Source organism: Microtus ochrogaster, unplaced genomic scaffold (genome assembly GCF_000317375.1).
Source record: "Microtus ochrogaster isolate Prairie Vole_2 unplaced genomic scaffold, MicOch1.0 UNK37, whole genome shotgun sequence".
NCBI lineage: Eukaryota > Metazoa > Chordata > Mammalia > Rodentia > Cricetidae > Microtus > Microtus ochrogaster.
This window is the reverse complement of record NW_004949135.1, coordinates 1,882,667-1,896,597: the sequence shown is the minus strand read 5'-3', so window position 1 is coordinate 1,896,597 and position 13,931 is coordinate 1,882,667.

The following is a 13,931-nucleotide window of genomic DNA, read 5'->3' as shown; positions in this document are numbered from 1 at the left end:
TGCGCCACCACCGCCCGGCAACATGGCTTCTTTTTTATCCCTTTTATTTCCTTATCTTATTGCTCTAGCTGAGACTTCAAGCACTATACTAAACAGCAGTGAGGAGAGCAGATAAAGATGACACTGACTGTAAGTTTGGCTTTGGTAAGCTCCCTCTATCTCTAGTCTCTGGGATTTTGATTGTGTATTCATCATGATCCAGTTGGCTCTACTCCAGAGCTGTGGAGATGGTTCAACATATGTTACACCAACAAATTTAATATAGCAGGAAAACAGACTCAATGACAGAAATCACATGATTCTCTCAATGGACCCAGTACTCACGTTTCCTTTGCCGTTGTGTTAGTCATCGCTCTCCTTTCCAGCAATTGGAAGTAGTTCAAGATGTAGTAACATAGAGACACATGTGGGCCTCCACCCTACGTAGATATCCTTGATGGGATTGTCATGCACTTTCGATCTTCTCTGGCCGAAAAATGGAAGCTATCTGCATACAATTTCTCTTCTTCTAGTAGAAGACCTTTTTCACTTAAAGGTAAACAGTGTTCACTTTACTTGCTGAAGGCTATTTCCAGTGTCAGTAATAAGTCTGAATATTGAACTAAAGATGGGAAAATAAATTATTTGTCAAAATCTCTTTATAAAATAGTAAGCAGATTTTTTTTTTCATTTAGTGGTCGGCCACTTACCAAATGCACTATGAAATAAAAACAACATGTCCAAGAATCCTTGAAAACAGGGATCAAAGATTCTTCAGAATGTTTTAAAGTATTTAAAAGTGTTGTGAGATCTTTCTGGGGTCCATTTACTTTAGTACACTAGCAATGTCCTTCATTGACACTGTTTTCAAAAGAGTAGACAGCCAGCTCATTTCCAGAAAGTCACAATGTAAGTTCAACTTATTGTCTCGCTCAGTTGCTTAATAGCATCATTATAGTCTTAACTGTAAACAAAACTCAGCACTACCAAGAAGAGACTATAAAAAAAATCTTATTCTTCACACATTCAAAGGATTGACTCAATCCCATACTGAATCTGAGACATCTCTCCAGCCCCTTTCTATAGAATCCTTTCAAAGAATTATTAAAATTTTCAGATTCTCCTTACATTAAAATTAAAGCAAAAACGTATCAGGCTAAATGTGAATACTACACATTTTAGAAAGAAAAAGTTGTACACAAAATAAGAAAAATAAGCAGAAACAAAATATCTTCCCTCTGTGCCTTTTAAAGAACCTTGAACGAGACCATCTGTATCTGTTTCACAGCAGAGAGCAATAGCAGCATCAGAGCCTCTTCTCCGTGGGAGTAAAATGAGAAATGTGGAGAGCTATTGCATGCTGCATTTTCTCAGTGGAAAAGCACACATACACTTAGCACAAGAGCGTCTATTACAGAAACACACTGGGAAAATTCAGAGTGTTCAATGGTTTCAGCTTCCTACCCCACGGATAGTATGTTTCACACTGGTGCACTCAGTTTGGTGTGTTCCATAAAACACGGGAAAGCAGATTTAAAACTTAGCAAAATTATAATTATTGGAACTTTCAACTAACAAAACTAACAAAAAAAAAACCAAACCAAAAAACTTTATCAGTTTTAAATGCATCTATACATACTGCTTATAGTTTGCCCCAAGTCTCTAAAAACTAAACACACACACACACTCACACATGTGCACATTTCCACCTGGTGCTAGCCATACATACATTTGCTTTCATGATGTTGTTTTATATAACATTGGATATTTCTGCTGGCTAGCATACAAAACATTCCTTTTTTCTGGGTTAACACATTTAATGGTTTATTTTAGCAAGAGCAAATTCAGGTTAACAATAGCATGCTCAGCATTTTGCCTGTGATCATTTATAAACCAAAATACAAAACTGATGGCTTGGGGCTGGACATCCCTTACAGGTGAAACTGGGCCTGATGACATTCACGACACTTTTGGCACGATCATTTGTCTGTGCTCTTCTCTGATTCTACAGAACAGGAAGGGGAAGTCAAAAAATGATGGGGAAATCATGATTTAAGCGAATTTAAAAATCGTTTTGTTTGTTCCATCTTCATCAGGGGAACTAATTGTGAATAAATGTTTTTCTAAAGAATGTCATAGGTAGGTATAAAATTAATACATATATATTCATATATAAATGTATGGATTTATATATATATATGGATTTATTAGAGTGTCTAACAGGCTGTGGTCCATATTACTCAACAATTGCTGTCTACCAATATAATGTTCAAAAATCCAGTAAATGTGAAGTCCACAAGGCTAGATGCCTCGCTGGTCTTCAGTATATGCCAGAATTCTGAAGGAGTAGGCTCTAACAGCAGTGAGGCAGTGGATTTGGCAGTGAGAACAAGCTTCCTTCTTCCATGCCCTTTATATAGCCTGCCAATAGAAGATGTGGTCCAGGCTAGAGATGGATCTTCTATATCAAAGGATCTTGATTAAAATGGGTCTTCTCATGTCAAATGATTTAATTTAGAAAAAAAAAAACAAAATCCCTCGCAAGTATACCGTGCCTCTTGAGTTTCAGTCAATTCCAGATGTAGCCAAGCTCACAACCAAGAATAGCCGTCATCCTAGTAGCTTTGTAACTATACCAACGAAGTGCACAGTGGACTACTTTGCAAGCATTGTTTAGGAATAACTGTTCAATGTAGCAGCTATAACAACTAGCATATTGTCTGAGCTGACAAAAATGTATAAATGCTTTCAAAACATTTTCTTATGGAATTAATAGGCACTCCACTACCAACTGAAACAAAGGGAAATAACAAAGTTCATTGTTACCTCAAATTCAGTGTAATTAACAGTATCGCTGCTTTTCTCTAGGAAATCCTGTTTTCTGTGGTATATGGAATTTTGACTCTAATATTTACATCTTCCTTAATATGAAGTATACATTTGTGATTGTACATATACTATAGTAAAAATCATGATTTCTATAGTCCATTCTCAACACCATTTGCATAGCTATCCAAATAGAGAAGTCTTTGTGTCTTGTGTTTAGCTGAATGAAAGTACTTCCAATGACCTACCTGATTAGAGAATGCTGTTTGTAAGCCTGGGTAATCAGGGTCACAGACCTGGACTCCATATATTTCACATAGCCCGGGGCTATTTCATGACAATATGCTTCAATCTGAAGCCCAACTGGCTGTATTGTGAATATTAATTATTATTTGCAAATGGCACTATAAAACAAAGCCCGCAAAAAAAAAATCAGTCCAATCTCGGCAATAGAGTTGTGTACTATCAGTGGTATAATGTTGGTAAAATTGTGAAAATAGTGCTATAATACTTCACAGGATCTGCCTTTTTAGATAATTATTAGAAACCTGGGATGACTAACACTATCAATGTAACTGGATTTGGAATCACCTAGGAAACAAACCACTGAGTGCATCAAAGATGTTAAGATCAGCAGGAAGTCCCACCTCAGCAGGAAGTGCCACTCTGGATGTAAGTGATGCTTTCATAAGATTAGATGACAGAATAAAATGGAGCAATCAAGAGACACACCAGCACCCCCCTCCCACCCCCTGCTTCCTGACAGAGGCGGAATGTGGCCAGCTTCCTCGTGGTTTTGCCATGTCTTCCCCTCAAACTGAACCAAGGAGCCCTTCCATTATTTAAGCAAGGCATTTAGTTGCAACACCAAGGAAAGTAACCAATACAAATATTTTCAAATACCTTCAATTTTAGGTTCTTTTGCCGTACCTAAACACTCCATTGTTAACACTGAGAATCAGCCACAAGTAGCTGCAGCAAGCACTCAAGTCTTATGCCTAAGCTGTAGCTGACTAGACTCGTTGTCCTGGGTAATGGATAAGACTACCTCACCTCTGCAGTATGCCACCTGCTTAGGGTGCAAGAGACAAGCACTTCATAGACATGTCTACGTGTTTACCCTGAACTTAGCAAATACTAAAATCATTGCAGAAAGTCTGACATGTTCTGCAAATTGCTTTTCATATGTCAAGGGCCTTTAGGGTCTCAAAGAAAGAGCATGGGAAAGGGATAGAGAGCAGATCTTTTCCTGTTTGACTCGATTTACTTTGAAAATCAGGCTCGTCTTTACTCTGCGACCTTTGGGCTGTTCTCTCCAACGCATTTGCTCCCATCTTCCCTCTGTGTCTCAGGAGTCAGAATGACAAGCTTCAGAAGTCAGCTCACATGGTTATCTGCACTCTCCCTCTGTAGTGCTCTTTGAGGTCAAATCCATTACAGCATATGTTCAGACTGACTTTTCACACTTAACTCCATTGGGCTTTCACTGACATCCTCCGCGCTTCACCTGAGAACCTGTTATCCATAGATACAAGAGATGTTAAAAATGATACATACAAGGAAAGAAAGAAGGAAAGCCCGGCTCACACCTTACACTGTGCATGCAGGACTGGGTAATCTATAAAGGCCAGGCCACATTTTTAAGTATTAAAATCATTCCAACACTGGCTGGAACTCTTCTGTTTCAAGTTACCTGGGCTTCAGACAGATATGCATCAAATGTGGTTTCCACCGGCTTCCTGGGTAGAGGAGGGACAGAATCTTGCTACTGTATAATTTGCCACTTACTAAAGAAAAGCGTTACAGTAGATGAGGTCCGCATGCATCAGCAAATGATTCTGAACACAAAACACGAAGCAATTTTCTGTTCCCTTAAGGATCTCAATATGCTGAGCTTGAAGCGGTGTCACTCAGTTTCCATTGACTTGAATTCTCTTGAGGGATTAATTATTATTTTTAATATAACCTGATGTGATATTCAGTGCTGACAACTGATTAGAGCAGGGAGTCTTGGAGATGACAATATTCAAATGGTGGTTATTTGCCTCTCTTTTAATTTATTTTTTCATTGCTTCTGGGGAAATAAATATTTTCGTCTTTATTGTCTATGCGTATAAGGAAAAATGAGTATTTAAATCATTGCCTTCACAAGTGGCTCTGTGGAACAGTCAGTACTAGAGGCCATTCTGTGCTTTTGTTATTTAAAAAAAAAAAAGGTTCATCCATGACAATAGTAAAGACTGAAAACACTCCTCCAGTAGATTTAATGACATTTTGACCAAACAGCATTTGCAGTGATTGGGATCCAACCCTTTTCTCCAGGAGCAAGGCTATGATTCTAGCCTTCCCCCACCCTCTCGTCTGCAAGCCCACAAGTGCTGACAGTAATCAGATACTTCCCAAGTCCTGTCATCAACACTACCCACCCACATCTGAGAGGATGTGAGAGAAAAGACCCTTTGTACCTATTTTATATATGCTTCTTCTGAAATATTTTATGCAACAAATTTTTATAAATTCAGCTTTTTGCCAGGTGTGGTAGTGTACATATTCAGTCCCAGCACTGGGGAGGCAGAGGCAGGCAGATCTCTGTGAGTTTGAGGCCGGCCTGGTCTACAAATTGAGTTCCAGGACAGCCAGAGCTACACAGAGAAGCCCTATCTTAGAAACCCACACCCCCTTCAAAGAAGAAAAAGAAATTTTGCTTTTTAAATTCAAAGAAGTAAAACGCCAAACTGCACAAAACAAATCTCTACCTTTTCTTCCAAGAGCTTGTTCCAGATGCTACTTCTTTAGTTTCTACTTTCATCTGCTCAATGACAGAATCTTAATATCTCTTTGAACATTTTATAACATTTTATTGCTTCTTACCATTTATTTTACTCCCAAAATACCTGCCCCAATCTTGTTTCTTTATATTTCCTTTTCCACTTACAGCATCCATTTTGTCCTCTCAAGCCGCTCTGGTATGCGCTCTCATAATTTAATTGTTAACTTTTAAGGCTATTTTAAGGTTGTGTTATCACATTATAATTATCCAAAACTCTGGATGGTCTGAGAAATGACGTTGGTTACAAAGTTACCACAGCACTATGAGAAACTATCTTCCTTGCAAGTTAGTCCCAGGTCCATGATAATGAAGAAAAGATGGAAGACCCTTGCTCTAGAAACCAAGTGCTTAGTGGTTCAGCAGCAGCAGCAGCAGCAGCAAGGAGCCAATGTGTCACAAGTCATCCTGACCCTACAGCCTCGATTCCAGATGGCTGATAAGTCAGATGACTCCTCAAAATGCAATAGGTCACATCCCAGAAGGGAAAACTGAATCTTTTACAGTAGAAATCAAGTCAGAAACACACCTCATCTTATGATGTCAAACAATACATATGTCTGTCTGTTTCTTTAGAAGAATACAATTCAGATGCCAGGGTAAGTTCATCAAATAAATCTGTATCTCAACTTAGGAATGGTTAAAAACCAAATAAGTGCCAAGCCTCAAATCAGAATAGGCAGCATGAATGCAAGACAGCCAGGGATGGACAGCACAGGGCTACGGGTATGGGGTTATTAGGAAGTCTTGACTGACACCTCAACGGGAAACCCAATTATTATATTTCAAAGACATTTAACAATCAAGCACTCACAAAACCTGAAATCTACTACAAAGAACTGTAAGATGGCTCTAAGTTTCCTGGCCCATAAAACCTGATTATCAATGCCTGCCTCATTGGGTTGTTGGGGAAATTAAGCTAAATATTGTGTTTTTTAATGTTTTAGTCTATTGCCCAGCCAGAGTATGCAGTGAGTCAACTGGAATTTAATTATTACATCATCACTCAAGGCCTGTTCCTTTTTCCTAGTCTGAACTGAACATCTAAACTTACTTGTCTATATTTCTCACCCACAGCCTATAGGCCTGTCTAAATAAAGATGCTAGATTTACTTCCCATAATAGAGTACAGGTGTTTTGCAAGCTAATACTCCTTTACTCTGTCCAAAACCACTCCCATATTTTTGCCTTGATTCCAGTTACCACCGATAGCCAGGTGAGCTCTAATTCTTCAGCGTTCCTTCTATCACTGCCAGTGCAAAGAAACCTGCTTCTAGAAATTTCTTACATCTGCATACACCCTGTAATTCATGCAGGTCCCTTCCCTTCTTTTACTTGAACAATGGCTGATTTATTTTTTTTCCAGATGATCTCTCTCTTGACTTTTTTTTTTAAATATTTCCACATGGCTTTCTTGCTTTCCGAATAAAAATCAATTATATACACAAAACGAGCTAAATGGTAATTGAGTAGCAGCCTGTAGTTGCCAGAAAGAACCCTTCTTTCTATAATTATCAGTACAATCTTTATTTATTTATTTATTTATTTATTTATTTATTTATTTATTTTAATTTACCAACCAAGCTTTATGTTTGCAATACTTTGAACAAGCTTTCTAAATTTTCTAAACCTGAAAACACAGTTTCATGTAGAAAAGGACTGATTGGAAACTTTAGCTTACTCCCTGAGAAAAATAAAGTTAAGCAGAAAGTGGAAGTCAGTGCACTCTGCTTGGGCAAGTGATCTAACTTGAAGTGAATTGAGAATTCAGCGCGGGTGTTTGCCTGTCACCAGAAATGGCCATCATCCCTGATGCTCTGGGTTACAAAACCTTAGTAAAGGGAACAGGATGTATTAAGCTGTTATTTGAAATGGCATGAGGCAGAGCTCTGGGCAATCCCTCAGAGAATGTGGTTCAGATCCCAGGGTACGTTCCCCAGAGAATCATTCATCTCATCTCAGGAGCAGTTTTCTTATCACTCTAGTCACTTCCAAGGGAGCTAGGTATAATTCCAAGCTAAGAGTCGGGATAGGCAGCAAGGCTGCAACAGCAAGCCGGGTTGGCCAGGGCAGGGCAGCACACAGCTGCTGTGAGCTTGACTGACATCCCAAAGGAAACCCCCATTTGTAGCTAAGTGCATTCCCAAACTTTGTTTTACAAACTTTGTAAATGCACGTTATCAACACATGAGCTACTTGGTTCAGAATGCTTATGAGTTCAAGAAAGCAAGGGAAACATTTTTCTCAAGCAGCAGTACCCAGTGTAATTCTCTAAAAATATAAGTGTCCTTTGGGGTCCTTTCCTATATAGCACACATCATCCAAATCCAGCTATTGCACACTGAAAATGTAACTAGCATATCTCAGAAATCAGTATTTGTACCATTATTTGAATTTTAATTAACTGTCAGTTGTTGAAGGAGCTGGCTGCGTTCCTGCCGCCCCAGCTCCCGGCCGCCTGGCTAGCTTATTCCCCGAAATAATTACACGGAAACTGTATTCTTTTAAACACTGCTTGGCCCATTAGCTCTAGCCCTTACTGGCTAAGTCTCATATCCCGATCAACCCATCTCTAATAATCTGTGTAGCACCAGTCTTACCAGGAAAGATTCAGCATGTCTGACCTGATGGCTTGCTTCATCACATCTGCCCTAGAGAAGAGCGGCATGGCATCTGTCTGAGGTGTCTTACCTCACTTCCTCTTCCTCCCAGCATTCTGTTCTGTTTATTCCACCCACCTATGTTCTAACCTATGAGGCCAAGCAGTTTCTGTATTGATTAACCAATGACCTTCCCACATCAGTCAGTGTCATACAGTAGCTGCTGTACTGTATGACAACTCTAGAACCTACCAGGGTCTCGTATGTATGTCATGCTAGCTATGAAAGTGAAATGTTTTCCTGTTCATTTTAGCATATGAAGAGCAAAGACAAAGCTATGTCTCATTATCAGCACAATACTAAAGAAGTAATAGATGGAAAAGCCACTTTTCAATTCAAATTTTCTTTTTGTTTTATCTTTTTTTCACATCACCTACCTCTCTAGACCAAACTCACACTTTCTAGTGTGCCATGAAGTTGTATAACCTAATTCTAGTCCATGTCTGCAACCCTATCTCTATGATCACCCATTTCTTGTGTTTCACACGCCTATACATTTTTTCACCCTTTTCCCTCATCTCCTCCCATCATAGTCCATATATTCTGAATGTCCCTTCCTCTACTCCCCAAGCCTCTCCCTATCTGGTGAGCTTACAAATTATATTTTGATTATCTGTTTATATGTCCATCTCCTCATGTTGTAGGCAAGCTTAAAGAGGATGTCTATTTTGCTTTATAGTCCTAGGATGTAGAAAAGTACATGGGTAAAACTCTGAACATGTTTAATGACAAATAAGTGAAAGAAAAATCAGATATGAAAGAATTAAATTAATCATTTATTCATATAGCCTTATAATGTGTGACCCAACTCTAGCAAGAACTTTGTCTTGAAAACTAAATATTAAGATAGAAAACCACCAAGTGTAGAGGCTTTTGCTTCTAATTCTAATACCTGGGAGCTTCTAATTAAGCCTGATGACCTGAGTTCAATCCCTGGAATCCGCATGGTGGAGGGAAAGAGCCAAGCTAACAATGGCAGAAGACTCTCTATTAGTTGAAGAATATCTCTGGCTAGATGGTGAATTCCAGATCAGCCTGAGCCACAGAGTGAGACACTGTCTAAAAAGAAGAAAAAAAGAAAAGGTAAGAGGAAACCACATATTTTGCCAAGTATATTATAAAGTCTGAGTTAAAATTTTGTGAGGAAAGCCGGGTGTTGATGGCACATGCCTTTAATTCCAGCACTCGTTAGAGAGGGGCAGGCAGATCTCTGTGAGTTTGAGCTCAACCTGGTCTAAAGAGCTAGTTCCAAGAGAAGCTCCAAAGCTCTGACTCAAAAAAAAAAAAATGTCATGTGAACATGTAGACAGAACCACACCTGTGCTGTCATTGAAGATGAAGATTACCACATAAAGCAAATCATGCCAAGTACAATTAAATAATATAGTTTGCCTAAATAATTTATCCCATAATCACAACTTCTGGCTCAGCTGTTACATGATGAGGTAACGTTTTACAGATACCAAATGGTTTCACCAGACAGCTCTGGTTGAGATCCATAGCCATAACTAATGAAACCAGCAGCTTAACTACCAGAGGTTCCCTAAAGAGAAGAGTACAGTCAACAGAACATTGCAGCTAACTTGTAGGAACAAAGACAGGGCTAAGAAATGAGTGATATCCTTAGGAGAAAAGCACCAGCCCATAGCTGAGTTTGCAGCTCTCCGGCACCAAGGTATTTGCCCCACAATTCATCTACAGTCTAAATTAAGCTCATTTTACAATATTGTATGATTCCTGCAACTGTGACTTGGCTATAGTTGTAATTCAATTCAGCAAACAGCCATGGAGTGTTTGAAATGTGTGCTCAATTCTCTGGTGGGCCAGGTACAGAGACGAAGGAGATTGGAAAACAACACTTAGGACCAGAGTGTCTAGCAAGAGAATAAGACCTAAACAGTTTAACATAGATGTGTTACTTGGCTGAAAGAGATATAAGCACAGATGTGCTGTGGGAGTTCCAAGCATAAAGTAGGGAGTGAGATAAATTAATTCTGTCACTCAGAGTAAAAAGCCAAAGGCCTTACAATGGTTTACCAAGACCTTGATCAGGTGCTCTATTACCTCGATGACCCCGTCTCCTACTGCACCCTGTCATTTAACCTGAGTCAGATGCCCCACATGTTGCTGGAACACTCCACGCTTGCTCCCAACTTACGGTCCTTTGCTCAAGCAATTCCAACTTAAGTTTTCTCACTATAACGGCATACAGCATTACTCTGCGACTCTGCCAGAAAGATTTTCCCCACCTGCTGTCATCCCAGCTGGGTCCATCTTGCAAATACTATGAGGAGAAATGGCACCCAACCGCCTTGCCTTGCTTAGCCCTCCACTCACACCTAGTCTGTCCTGTTGTTCCCAAAGCATGCATCTGTTGCAGCATACTATGAGATTCACTTGTGCCTCTTCATTCATTGTCTGGCTGCCTGTACTAACATTTAGGTCCCTGGTTGCATGAACTGTTTTGTCTACTGATAAATCTCAATGCCTGAAAGATACTACCTAGCAGATGCTAGACACTCAACCAATGATGCTTAATTAATAATGAGGAGATTGGAAAATAATTCATTTAGCAATGACAGGCTTCCATAGATTATTAAAGGGATCGGATTTTCTGTTCTACAGCCAGTGTGTTCTTAATTTGGGGGCCGTTAATCATAGCACACTGACCTATAAGAAAGAGCTATGGGAATACTGCCAGTCACCCAACCACTAGCTGACTGAGCTAGTCAACAGATGTTGATTTGGCACCTATCGTTAAGGCTACCTGGAAGATACCATGGCCAGTCACATTTTAACTTTGATTACTCGAGTTCTAACGAAAGGGAAGAGTTCAGCACATAAATTGATTCAGGAAGTGGTACAATACACTGCCCGGTGAGAAGCATGCAGGAAGCAATGCAGTTTTAGACCCACAGCATGCTTCTAGCAGGGCATGTAGGACAAAATGTCCAGCCTCACTGGCTAAGCGCACTGAGGACACAGGATGACACTAAGCGGTCCAATTACCAAAGATGGCATTTCTGACTTTGTCCTCTGATCGTCTGCTTCCCATCACCAGATGCCTGCCCATGGAGCTGAGCAACGTCATTAAGCTTTCTAAGCACACTTGAGCTGACTTTTCTGATAACCTTTACCTACCAAATCAGGCATGAAAATCACTGAGCAATGGTTAAAACGCTTTCTCTTTCCCACTTTCCCCCCTGGCTTTAACGTTCTTAGCTGTTTGTTCTAAAGCCATATGCGGTACAGTATGTTTCGGGAGAGGCCTGCAGAGCTCAAAAACAGCTTAGCATTTGGGCTACTCTTTTAGAGCCCGCACACGTCCCTACTGTAAATGTAAAATAGCTTAGATCAAACTGCATCGTTGATTCGACACAGAGGTGGGTGAGTGATTTGTCCCTAGGAACAGACGCCCTCAGACAAACAGTGTTAATGGGTCTTACCACAGAGCAGTTGGTGACAATAACAGAGTTAATTTTAAAGAAGGGGAAATTAAATGGTGGTTGCAACAGTCCTAGCCACTCTTAATTATTGTGATGGCAAATTATGAACAATTTCCTGTCACTTTCCCTTCTAAAGCAATTATTGATGTTTGCCTTATGGCTGAACTGGGCAGAGCACTCTCTAAGCAGGAGCTTGTCTGATTTGATGCTTTGTGGGCTCATATTCAGAAAGCCATTTGGCCTGCAAAGTTGCTGGATTATCTGTAAACACAGTGAAAGGAGACAGTGATTGCACGAAGCGGAGGGAGTGCACCTGAATGCCAATAAGGCCCATGTCATGACAGGAACACAAAGCCAGTATTCCATGTGACCTTTTCGATAGAAACCAATTTACTTTGGTACCATCTCAAACAGAAAATTATGGTGTAATTCTTCATGTCAATACATAATTTATTTTGTAATAAATAACTACCCGCATATTTATGGCGGCACCTCTCCCTGCTGTTTACGATGCTCCAGCCTCTTCGTCAGACACCCGCTGCAGAATCGCAGCGGAGCTTTCCGTGTTTAAGGCTCTTCTCTTCTCTAAGCTCGGTGACGGCCAACGAAAACATTATGAGATTAAAAGCCACTCTTTATCTCAGCAAAGAAGCCCAAGTTATTTATTTTCTTATTTTCAAATTACCTACCAGGCTGAAGGATTCATGAGACCAAGTCAGAATAAGAAATCAAAGAAGTGCCGAATTAAGCCCAGGCCACACTTCCTAATAAAAAAAAAAAGCCGCTGTACTTAGAGAGGCATTAGCAGAGAGTCAACAAGGGGGAAATTCTGCCGTATCAGGTCAGCACCCCCTTGTGTACATCTGCTTCTTTGGGGGGCGATCTAGGGGCAAGGGCAGTTTCCCCAAACCGCCTGCACTCTGTCTTTAGGATACAAAGAAGGCGAGCCTGGAGCAGCTCTGCTCTTTCCCCTCGGGTCGGCACTCAGAAGCTCCCTGAAGCTGGCATTGACAAGACTCTCTTCCCAGCTGACAGCTGGTTGCTGACCTCTCTGAGAGCAGTTGGGGGTCTTCCCTGAGCCTTGAGCCATAGGTGACCTTGGCACTGACCAAGCCATCACAGCAAGTAGTTAGCATTCTGGGTCCATGGCCTCTGTCAAGGACGAGCCAGCTGGAGCTCGCACCAAACTTGGTGCACGCAGCACAGAGGGCGAAGCCGACCAGCCAGGCATATGCCTCTCTGCAGCTCACAGAAAGAAATCTCAGCCTAGAATAACAGAAGTGTGGCACCTGGGTGGCTACAGCCCAGCATCTTTAAAAGGTTTCAGAGAAATGGAAAATAAGGCTGGAAAATAAAGAACGTACAGCTCTATAGCTGACTATATTTGTAATTTTTGGCTTTGAAGTATCTGTTTTGAGACCAATTTGGTGTTAATGATTATAAACATTTGTTTATAATGTGATCCCTGGCTAGCTTCAGCTGTTTTAAGAAATAGCAGAGTTAATATGACATGCCACAATCCTTCCTTTGGAAATTAGTCACTGTGCCACACAGACAGAGCGCGCGCTCACACACACACACACACACACACACACACACACACACACCAAACAAACACGTTTCTTTGGCTTCACAGATGAAATGGCAACACTCTATGTGGAGGAAATAAGGGCTCCAATTCAAATATAACATATTGAGAAGCCAAAATCAATACCCCAAGAAGGTTTTACATGGCACTCGTGTTATTTTTAATGAGTTGCTGTATAGAACGAAGCAACAGAATGAAGCCAGAATTCTCCCAGGGCTAATTGGCTTTCCTCCTCCATCATGCCCACCAAGTAGTTTCTGTTCTGCTCAGAAAACAGATGCTGGGACCAAGATCAATGAATCAATCAGAACATACTGGCCATCGAAGGGGTGTTCGCAGAAAGACCTCTGATGAGAGCTCAGAGGGAATCTTCTGTGAGAACTTGGCCATTCCCAGGTCAGATATGCCTTGCTTGAGTATACAAAGAAAATGCAGGTAAAGCGGACAAGATACTGCAATTGTCTTCAGGACTCTTAATTTACCTGGGGTTGGCTCAGTCTGTGTGACTAATCTATTTAGCATTTCCTTAAAATTAAAGACACTTTTTTTTAAATATTTATTTATTTATTATGTATACAGTATACAATATTCTGTCTGTGTGTATG